The sequence below is a fragment of the Pongo pygmaeus genome, chromosome 15 (assembly GCF_028885625.2).
Source record: "Pongo pygmaeus isolate AG05252 chromosome 15, NHGRI_mPonPyg2-v2.0_pri, whole genome shotgun sequence".
Classification (NCBI taxonomy): Eukaryota; Metazoa; Chordata; class Mammalia; order Primates; family Hominidae; genus Pongo; species Pongo pygmaeus.
The window spans coordinates 89,487,656-89,496,815 of NC_072388.2; the positions used below are offsets into that span (position 1 = coordinate 89,487,656).

At 51.2% G+C, this 9,160-nt stretch overlaps 1 long non-coding RNA gene across 1 annotated transcript; it reads right to left on the reverse strand.

Moving 5' to 3' along the window:
• Positions 1–330: 330 nt before the first annotated feature.
• Positions 331–8,576, reverse strand: LOC129013134 (uncharacterized). Its single transcript, XR_008493774.2, has 4 exons — positions 4,854–8,576; positions 4,509–4,661; positions 1,796–3,831; positions 331–699 (listed from the first exon to the last, which is right to left on the reverse strand). It is a non-coding gene; the product is annotated as an uncharacterized LOC129013134 (long non-coding RNA).
• Positions 8,577–9,160: the final 584 nt, after the last annotated feature.

Consider the following 9,160-nt stretch of genomic DNA (forward strand, 5'->3'; position numbering starts at 1 on the left):
GGCTAGGATGGGGCAGGGCTGGGACTGAGCACAGACCCAGGTATGTGTGCTTCTCCCTCCAATACTGCGTTGTGGGGAGCTCTGCCCTGGTACCTCCTGCCATGGCGCTGGGCATAGGCTTGTCCACCCTCTGACACAATGACCAGGGGCACCTGCAGCCCTGGGTGAAAGCCTCCTAGGGAGGGGCAGGTGACAGAGTGGCGCCCTGAGTTGGCAGAGTATGGTGGTCACAGCTTGGGCTCTGCAACCAGACGACCTGGGACCAAATCCTCACTGTGGCACCCACCAGCTGCGTGACCTCAGGCAAGTCACTTAACCTCTTTTGTTTTTAAACATTTTATTTTGAGAGAATTTTAGATCTACAAAAGAGTTGCAGCAAGAGTTCCCGTATACTGTTTGCCCAGTGTCACCTAATGTTGGCGTCTGACATTACCTAGTGCATTCATCAAAACTAAGAAATTAACATTGGTACATTGCTATTAACTCCACTCCAGACTTTAGCCAGATGTCTCCAGTTTTTCCACCAATGTCCTTTTTCTGTTCTGGGATCTAATCCAGGATACCAGGTTGCATTTAGATGTCACCTCTCTTCAATGTCCTCATCTATAACATGGGGAGGATGGTAATGACGGCATCAATCCCATGGTCCTGCTGTGAGGAGCAAGCGACGGCTCACAGATGTACTGCATTAGCTGGTGCCTGGCACAGAAAAGTGTTCCATTAACTAGAGGTCATGATCCTTATGCTTAAGCCCTGTGATATTGTCTCATGCCCTCTGACAGCCTATCTTGGAATGTGAGCCCAGGCCTTGCCCACTCACTCAGGGCCTAGGTTATTTTGTGCCCCTCTGGTAGGCTGGGTGGGGTGTCAGCCAACCCAGCCACTATCACTGAGGCCCAAGGGGGCACTCCCTCTAACCCTACAAACTGGCCAGGGGCCTGGGGCATTGGCTAAGGACCTGCTTTGGAATTAGGCAGGCCTGGGTTCAAATCCTGCCCTCCCCAATTAGTCTCTCTGTGAACTCAGGCAAATCGATGAATTTCTCTGAGCCTCCATTGCCCCTGCCTCCCAGGGTGGCTAGAAGAGAGGGTGGTTGACAGCAGATGTCAGCCTCAGGCAGGGTACACAGCAGCCTCCCTGTTTTCTGTAGCCCACTGCCATGCTTCCCACGGTGAGCTCTCCCCATGCTGTTCTGCAGCTGGGCTCGCCAGGCTTGGTGCCTGCTAGCACTTATGTGTCCACATTTGGACGTATGGCCTGGCTAATGGGGAACCCAGTCTGCCCAGTCTGCAGTTCCGTCTCCTCTCGCTTCCCTCCCTGCCCCTTACTTGTTCCCAGCTGATGCTTCTGTAGAAAAGCCAAGCCAGGACATCAGGACCCTCCCTGGAGGGAGGTCTAGGGTGGCACGGCCATATGCGCCACCATCCCGGTCTCTTCCCAGAGCCTCTCCAGCACCACCCTCGATCAGGGCTTCTGGTTGGCATCGTGACTTGGAAAGGAGGGACGCAGGCTGCCGGAGACCATGCTCTGCTGCTCATCTTCTCTCTGGGCTCCTGTCCCAGCTCCAGTGTCTCCTATTTCGGCTCTGCATCCTACCTTCCCACCCCCCTGGCATGCCCCGGTCCCCTCGGACCCTGAGCCTATGAAATCCTGACTACAAAAATGGTGAGTGTGTGGTAGCAAGTGTGTGAAGATTCAAAGCCTGTCTCTGTCACTTCCCAGTGGTGTGACCTTAGGCAAATCCCTTAACCTCCCTGTGCCTCATCTGTCAAATGGCAGTAAAGATTGTACCTACCTCAAAGGGTTATTGAGAGGAGTAAATTAATTAAGGCAAGATGCTTTTATTGATCGCATTAATGTACAGGGCTTAGAACCATGCCGTGGAGCTGATGTTACCATTGTCATTAGCAGGTCTGATACTCAGAGAGGTGGTGGCAGCTGGAAGAGGAACTTCTGGTTTTGGTTTCAGATAAAACCAGGGCTCTGGGCCTGTATCCTGGCTCCTTTACTTCCTAGCTGTGTGACTTTCCGTCGGTCACTCAAACACCCTTGATTTCCTTGGTTTCCTCATCTGCAAAATGGGGAGGAAAGCAATAATCACCTTGTAAGTCGTTGGGAGGGTTTGATGAGATGATGCGTGGAAGTGCCTAGCACAGAGCCAGGAACAACCCGTAGGCCCTCAGTAGATACTTGGTAGATGGCAGGAGGATGGGTGGAAGTCCCTGCCTTTGCCTGCAGCATGGGACTTCAGAGCTTGGTTCTCGTCCTCAGAAGGGGCTCCCCCAAGGCCTGGGCAGGGGTGGGCCCTGGTGTCTCTGGGTTCCTGTCCCAGCTGCAGAGTTCCCCAGCCGGAGCCCACAGGGCCAGTCACATCCTGTTTCTCTTTTAGGCACCTCCTTTTGGGACCCAGCGCCCCAGATAGTATCCTGCTATTCATTTAGTCTACGGTGGGTGTAGGGTGGAATATTTAGGTAAAACTTCACAAAGAGCTAGACTTGAGGTGGGCCTTGAAGAACGTAAGTATGCCAACAGGTGGAGAGAAGAGGGGCGGAGATGGTGTTTGCTGTACACTGGCTGCATTTGTGGATCCAGAGAAGGGCCTCTGTGCATCTGTGCCCTTTGTAGTGAGGCTCTGCTGCTCCTGTCCACCTTCTGGATCTTGGGTGGCCTCAATACTTGCTTTAGCAGGGAGAAGTGCAGCAGAAGTGATGATATGCCAGTCCTGAGCCTAAGCCACGAGAGGCCTTGCAGGCTGCAACTGCCAACTCAGTGTACTTAAGCCTGGGCTAGCCTCTTGGAGTATGAGAGGCCACACAGAACAGAGCCAAGCCAGCCCAGGTGTCCCAGCTGAGGACCTGGACAAATGGGAGAGCCCAATCTACACCCCAATCTGCCAGCTCACCACAGATGCAGACACATGGGTGAGATCAGCCAAGGTCAGAACTGCCCTGCTGAAGGAAGAGCATGCTCTTAAGCCACTGCACTTGGTGGTTTATTGAGTATCTCTGTGACCATAGGTAACCGAGACAGTGAAGGTGGAGAGAATGGAGAGGCAAACATGCAGAGGAGGGACAGTGTGGGGGTGCCTGGTGGGGGATGAGCAGCCCAGAATTTCTGATTCATACGGGCCTGATGGCAAGCCCAAGTTCCCTCAAGCCAGGATGCCTGAAGCCTGTGTGGCCAGTGACCTGCCCGCTGCGGAATGATGGATTAAGCGCATGTCTGATGTACCGGATTGGCCACCAGACTGCTGGTTGGATGTCTGCCAGGTTCCCTCACAAGCAGGCCTGCCTGATATGTTTTCTCAGCCTGTTTTTTCCTATTTGCCAGCGCCCAGGCCTTTGAAACTCCTATCACAAGGCTGCTTCCACTTCCCCCCGTGGATCCTGGTGGAAGTTTCTTGATGTTGAGCAAGAACTCCCAGAAACTCCTGGAACCTGCCTCTCAGCCATGCGCACTGGCGCAGCCCTGCTGTGTGGCCTTAGGCGCCCCTCTCCTGCCCCCGGGCCTCCCTCCACTGCGTGACTGGCCACATGGCCATGCCTGCTGCTCTGTGCCTGTCTCCTCATCTGTGAAATGAGGATACAGTCATGGACGTCATGGCGGGGGGCGGGGGGAGTGTGGTGGTGGACCGGGGCGGGGCAGGGCCTTGGACTACTGTGTGTGGTTTGGATTCCTCCAGGCTTAAAAACGGCTTCCATCCCCAACTCCCCAGCTCCCTGTCTCCACTCAGGCCATTTGAACGATCTTGTTGAAAAGCACAGTGGTTTCCAAAGCAAATCCAAGTCTTGTGAGGCTCTGGGCTGAGGGTCCCACGCTTTTCACCCAGACCTGTAATCATCACAGATGTTTAGAGGAGATCGTAAGTACAGAGCTGCACGCTTTAGTTCTGCTGACCCAGGCCCCCGCCCTCCTCCCTCCTGGGTACCAAGCTGCCTCCCAGGCTAGCGGGGCTGGTGCCTGTGTCTCCTCCTAACACTCCTGAGATTTGCATCCCCGCAGACGCCAGGCGCGGCGCTGCCGCAGGAGGTGGGGTGTTTAGAACTCGCTCCCCGGGCTCCCCCAGGGGCTTTGAGTTTAGTAAAGGCAGCAGTCAGTTCCCTGCTAGGCTCAGGGAGGGACGACAGCTCCCGGCTCAGCCCTCAGCCCCCAACCCCCACTCTCCAATCTCCTTCCCAGACCAATGACCCCCTCTGCGGGAAAACCTGCGGCGAAAGGCACGGCCCCAGAGCAGGGTCTGGAGTGGCAGGACCGGCAGCCAATGAAGGTGAAGGCCGAGCATTACATCATCACCGTGGTCTCCCATTGGTTGACATCCTAGGCTTCCTGACTCCGCCTCCCAGCCTTAACAATGGGCCTCTCTGCTCCCCAGGCTTCTGCACCCTGGTGCCAGCTTTGCCGAGGAGGCCACTGTCGGGCAGAGTCCTGGGCTAGGAGGGAGCCCGAGGTCTGGGCTGAGCCACTAACTAGGGGTGAGGCATGGTGTTGCCAGGCGTCATCTTCCTCACCTGCAAGAGGAGAGGGTTCCAGCTGCCAATCTCGGGTTCTGCCGCAGTTCATCCACCACCATACACTCGCCCATGAACGTCCTCCTCGTAGGCCCGGGGACCCTGGCCGGCCAGGGCTCTGGTCTGCCATGGGCTCCCTTTCCTCCCCAGAGTCTGGCAGGAAGTGAACATATGGAATGATGGTTAATGTTAACTGATGTTTTCTAAAGAGCACACACTGGGCTAAGCCTTATACACCATTTTATTCGTGTCCTAAATATTAGCCCCCCATGCAGCTCTAATTGTTCAGAGACAAGCACTGACTCTGAGGCTGGGCCAGGTTGAGTGACGGCCAAGGCCACGGACCTGGTGAGGGGGACAGTCAGGATTCGAACCCAGGCGGCTGGCTCCAGATCCCTTCAAACGATGTCACGGGAATGGATGGGGGTCACTAGCCTCCCCATTGTGACTCGTTTGAGCTCTCAGCCTGGCGTGTAGTCTGGCGGGAGCCGTCCCTGGCTGGCTCGGCAGCTCCAGGCTATTCCGAGGAAGAGTCTTCAGAGAGCCTGGGTGCTGATGGGGAAAAGCTGTTGCTGAGATTTGACAAGTTTGGTCCTGAGATGTCAGAAAGGATTTCAGCTCTTCTGCCACCCCAAGGACGGTGGCGTGTAAATCACAGTGAGCTGGCTTATGTGAGGTCGACTGTGGAATTTGATCCTAGCGCATTGCTACCTCCTCTTCCTTGCCTGCGTCTCTCCCTCTCACAGCTCTAGTTTGAGATCGGCACAGATTCCCCGGGTGATTTTTGAGAAAACTGCCTCCTCTTTAGGACTTGGCATCCCCTAATCTGCATCAGGAAAGGGTGGCGACAGATACTCTCACACCCAGGGAGCCTGCAAGGCCCACCCTCTACCCTCCACCTGGGTTCTCTGGCATTGAGACTTGTGCCCTACAGTTTTGGGCCATTGGGGTGATGTCCCAGTGGGACCAGGGTGAAGGTGCAGGTATCTGAGGGCGTAGTAGGACCAGAACCTCTAACCTTAGGGAGGCTTCCTGGGAGCCAAGCTTGGTGACTTAGAATGTGAATGTCTGACCCATATCCCACTATCTTTTGGTGGGTGCTGCAGAGGACAATGGAGAGAGATTCAACTCTGAAGAGTGGTCTTGTGAAAGAGGCTGCTGGCTTGTTCGGTGTGGCACTGGCAGCCTCCCTAAGGTTCCCAGGTAGAAGTTTCTGACAGGTAGATTTCAGCTGTGTTTAAGGAAGAACTTTGAAGTTGTCAGAATGAGCTGTCTTGTGATAGTGAGCTCCCTGTCTCCAGAGGTATGCAAGCAGGGCACTTTCACTTATGCATTCAAGCTGACCTATGCAAGGCGTTGTGCTAAGCGCTGGGAGTGGCAGAGGAGAACAAGACCCAGTGGGGAAACACGCACTTGCAACGCTGCTGTGAGGGTGAGCAGAGGTCAGCATGTGGCATCTGGAGCACAGGGAGGGAGTCCTGAAGGCTGCGTTGAGGATGAGGATACAGCTCGTTGCTGAGCCTTATGGTGAACCAGAAGTTTACCAGGCAGACAGGGGCTGGGGAGAGGGCTGGCATTCGTCCATTCAGGTTATATTTTCTGAATTATATATAGAAGGACATGTTGCAGAAGAAATGCAAGTACAGTGAAGAATAAGACTGGGGAACTTTTACAATTCAGAGTGGCCTTCACTGTGGGCAGTCTGAATTGATCCTTGTATACAGGTGCTTCTGGGGTGACATTTCCCTGCCCCATGGAGCTCCGGGAGGAGTGCGGACCAACCCCTTCTTTGCAGGCCTGTCTGTGGGGTGCCACTCCTCCTCCCACCTCCCCACCGCACAGGCAGCCCATCAGTGTCCCTGAGCTGCTCCAGAAGGATGCAGCTCTGAGGAGGCTCTGGGACCGGCGTATCCTAGCAACCTCTGAGGCTGGCATCTGCAGGGCTAGGCCCAGACTCAAGGCTCTTTCTAATTTGCCAGCCTTCCCTTAATGATAAGCTTTCCCACACGGATGTGGGGGTGGGGAGGAAGAGGGGAGAAGTGGGCAGGAAGTGTTGCCTCCAACCCCATCACAGAGTAGGTCAAGCTTCGCCCACAATACTGCCGGGGATGGGTAAGGAGGGAGGGCAAAGTGAGTCCCTTAACTGAATATGCCACTTGTCCATCACTGTGGCCAGTTTATCACCATTTAGAGGACAATGAATCCAGGCAGTGATCCACCAATGATAACTAACATCATAAAAAGATACATGGCCGGATATGATGTTCCTTCTGACGGAAGACCACAACACCAGCTGAAAAATCAAACCTGAATCGGATCAAGCCTCTAGAGGTAACTCCCAGCTATAGGAATTAGAGAACTGGGGGCATGTTAATATGTCAAGGGGTTTAAACTTCACCACAGGGAGGCGGCCAGATTTCATCTCAGGAAAAAAGTTACAGGTTTCATCAACAAAGTGGAAGGAAAAGGAATAAAAGAAAAAAAACAAAACATAAGGAGAATTTATAGATTAACAGAAGCTTAAGAGAAATATCAGCCAATTACAACATATGGACTTTGGATTCTGATTCTTGCGAACAAACTACACTACAGTGACAATACAAATGAGAAGTATTCATGAGACAATTGGGGAAATTTGAACACTGGACACTTAACATCAAGGAATTATTTTTAATTTTTGAGCAATGTGAAAATTGTATTTGGGATTATGCTTTAAATGAGTCCTAATTGTTGAGGGATTCATGCAGAAATATTTATTGATGAATTAATGAGGCCAGGCGCAGTGGCTCACGCTTGTAATCCCAGCACTTTGGCAGGCTGAGGCAGGCAGATCACCCGAGGCCAGGAGTTAAAGACCAGCTTGGCCAACATGGCAAAACCTCGTCTCTACCAAAAATACAAAAATTAGCCGGGCATGGGAGCACACTCCTGTAGTCCCAGCTACTCGGGAGGCTGAGGCATGAGAATTGCTTGAACCCGGATGGAGCCTGTTCCCAGCTGCTCGGGAGGCTGAGGCATGAGAACTGCTTGAATCCAGATGGAGGAAGTTGCAGTGAGTGGAGATCGCGCCACTGCACTCCAGCCTGGGTGACAGAGCAAGACTCTGTCTCAAATAATAATAATAATAATAATAAAGATGTCTGGGATGTGCTTTAAAATAATTCATTGCAAAGAGAAGAAGGAAGTAAAAGTTTAGATGAAACAAGATTTGCCCTGAGCTGATTCATCACTGTGGTAGCTGGGTGATGATGGGTTCATGGGGGTCATGATACTACACTATTAATTTGAGTCTTACAAACTTGCGATTATTTGACCATTTTTGACTTTCAAAATGATTTAATGTGGTGCAAAGCAATCCTTTGGTGTATGCTGGAAATTTTTTCACAATAAAACATTCTTTTCAAGCAAAAGTGAAGGGCAAACCTGCTTTTGCAGGAGGCTCTGCCCAGGAAAGAGGTACCCAAGACTCGCACTAATATCTGTAGGGCTGTCATTAAAAAAGCCAAAAACGACTGTCAGAGGCAGCTGTAACTTGCATGAATTATTTCTGTTCAGCTAATAATAATAGTAATAGAAATAATGATGATAATAATAATTTACTGGTCGCTGTCAGCAAACGCTGAGCAACATGCCTGAGTATGTTGGAACTGCAGAAGATGGCTTCATTAACGTCTTAGTTGCTCAATAAGGAACAATAAAAAGTTAAAGGAATCCAAACAAGCAGTAGACCAGGCATCGAATGGAAATTCTTCTTGCTTACAGAAAGCAGCACCCAGGGTCATTCCTGGAGCATAAACGATCCCTGCAGAACATGGGCTAGAAGACCCCACAGTGGGGTAGAGGCAGGTCCTGGACTGGGATCCCAGCAGTGAGAAGACCTGGACATCAACCCTATTTCATTGTGTGGCCTCTGCAAATCTCCCAACTTTTGGAGCTGTAGCTGCAAGCTTAGACTTGTGGTTTCCTGTACCTGGAGGAGGCCCAGGTCATTCTGTTAAGTCCCTTGTCTATTTCCTGTTTTTATCTGGATGCTGAGTTAATTACTTGATCCAACAATAAAACTAACAAGGTTTTATTTGTTTTTAATGTCTTCTCTTTGCTGAACGCTGTGCTGGGTGCTGTAGCTGACATGGTTTTTGTCTTAACAGCTCAGCAATCAAATCCCAGCTCCACCTTTTATAGCTTTAGACAAGCATTTAACCACCACTTGGGCCTGTTTCCTTACTTGCAAAGTGGGGATAATGACAGTTAATAGCTACTTCATTGTGACTTTGTGAGGATTAAATAAGATAAGGCAGATAAACTACTTAATAGGATCTGGCACATTGTAAGCCTCAATAAATGGCAGCTACTTTTTGTATTATTATTGTTATATAAAACTATGAGTGTTTAACAATGAATATAGAGTAAACTGTGATTCTGAATGATGTATGATGTAAGATATCCTCCAGGACTGGTGTCACAGGGAAGTCTTGCACTAGACCTTGAAGGATAAGTCTCAGAAACTGCTAGATGCCCCCCATTACTGACTCTCCCCATTTCCTTTAATAACAAAGTTGAGACTACATTTCCTAGCCTCCCTTGCTGCTAGATATGGCCACGTGATTAACTTCTGGCCAAGGAAATGGATGCACAAGTGTTATGTGGAACTA